Source organism: Periplaneta americana, chromosome 4 (assembly GCF_040183065.1).
Source record: "Periplaneta americana isolate PAMFEO1 chromosome 4, P.americana_PAMFEO1_priV1, whole genome shotgun sequence".
Lineage (NCBI taxonomy): Eukaryota > Metazoa > Arthropoda > Insecta > Blattodea > Blattidae > Periplaneta > Periplaneta americana.
In genome coordinates this window covers 157,670,038-157,672,060 of record NC_091120.1, presented here as the reverse complement: position 1 = coordinate 157,672,060, position 2,023 = coordinate 157,670,038, and the positions used below count along the sequence as shown (strand labels likewise).

General features: G+C 37.6%; 1 non-coding gene across 1 annotated transcript; it reads right to left on the bottom strand.

Annotated features, from left to right (window-relative positions):
- Positions 1-1,406: 1,406 nt before the first annotated feature.
- On the bottom strand, positions 1,407-1,479 carry TRNAY-AUA (transfer RNA tyrosine (anticodon AUA)). The gene has a single exon. It is a non-coding gene; the product is annotated as a tRNA-Tyr (tRNA).
- Positions 1,480-2,023: the final 544 nt, after the last annotated feature.

Below are 2,023 nucleotides of genomic sequence, written 5' to 3'. Positions count from 1 at the left end.
TTTCAGTGCTGCCATCTGTTGTTTCGGTCAACAATTATCAATTACGCATTTCCTGAAATTCTTTGAGCTGTTCTTTCTAAGGACACCGGTATGAATTTCGTAAAACACAGAGTGACAGAATTATAGCAGTTTATAACCCCGGAATGTTTCTGCGGACACACTGTATTACAAGCCCCTAATGAAGTACTTGTAGAGGTAACAATGATATAGTCCTAAGCCAAACAGACAATATTTCACAGTTAAGAGTCCAATGCTATTAGACGCGGCATCATTATTTCTTCTGCGTATACTTACATCAATTGTTGTGTAAATTTTTTATAACATTTTACTAGTAGTTTCCCCATATGTGTAAGAAATGAAATCGCACTAAAAACCTGTTTCGTTAGAACTGTGGCTTTGGACTATCTCATTCTCACTCCTTCAATTGTCAGTACAAGATCCTTTAAAAATACCTTCGTTGTATTAAATCCTCTGGATAAACGATTTCTGTTTTTAATTTGGCATTTATTCCTGGAATATATTGATCTCAGAAGTGCCACTGTGCCTTGACGTATTAATGCTTCTCTTAAGGTTTCCATAATAATTTCCTGGCAGCGCTATCATTCGCTTTTTGTAGGTCAATAAAAATCAGTCCGATATCTTTCGATTTTTCTTTGCATTTTTTCAGACGTAGTTTAATGTAAAATAATAATAATAATAATAATAATAATAATAATAACAACAATAATTACCTCTTATTGAAGTTCTGGCTGATATGTATATCTATTATCAAGCAATACATCTCACTTGACGTTGTATATCAGAGGAAGAACATTGTTTGTATGCATCTGAAGTCTGACTAGTGTTAATATGTAACTAGTCAACGATATATGCAATGGAGGGGGGAAAAGAACTGGTCACCCTATCCCATTACCTCCTGGCCTAGTTTCCTCATGAGTGATGCCTTAATGTTGTCACGAAGTTCAGACCTGTCTTCGGACAGTTGACTAAACAACAACAAAAACAATAACAATAATAATAACAATAATAATAACAATAATAATAATAATATATTAGGTTAGTTTGAGTGGATAGAAATTGGTGATAAAGAGGGTATTCGGCGAGATGAGACCCAGAATTCGCCACAGATAGACTGCCTCAACAAGCATGGAAGCAATCATCTTCAGTGACACGTGCACATATGTTTAACGCAGTGAATGAATGAATGAATGAATGAATGAATGAATGAATGAATGAATGAATGAATGAATGAATGAATGAATGAATGAATGAATGAATGAATGAGCCTATTTTGTCCCGTGAAGGCTAAGGCCTCCTAGAAAGGAATTTTACTAAAGATGTTATTAATTGGTCCAACGGAATAATATCTGTTATAGTGACAATTAATATTTGAGGAGAAAAATTCGCTCCGGCGCCGGGGATCGAACCCGGGTCCTTGGTTCTATGTACCAAGCGCTCTGACCACTGAGCTACGCCGAATTCAATCCACAGCACCGGATCGAACTCTCCTCCTGCAGTGTTATTTCCCTTTTGTGGCCTGACTTCAAGTTGGGCATATACGTTGACGTTTATATTTCAAGTCAATTGCCATTATACAAGGAGCGCACTCAGCTCAGTGACTAATGGCCGGGATTCCGTAGTAAAGAGCACAGCAATCTGTACAGAATTATGCACTGCTAGCTAGACGAATTTACTAAAGATGTTATTAATTGGTCTCTTTCTAGGAGGCCTTAACTCTTTACGGGACAAAATAGGTCCATTCATTCATTATTCATGCCGTTAAACTTACGTGCACCTGTCACTGAAGATCATTGCTTCCATGTCTGTTGAATCAGTCTGTTGTGTTGTTTAGTCAACTGTCCGAAAACAGGTCTGAACCTCACAAGTGATACCAAAAAGGCATCCAAAAAGGCATCACTTATGAGGCAACTAGGCCACGAGAATGGCGTAAGATGGCCAGTTCAGAGTCTCATCTCGCCGAATACCCTTTTGATCACCAATTTCGATCCATGCAAAATAACCT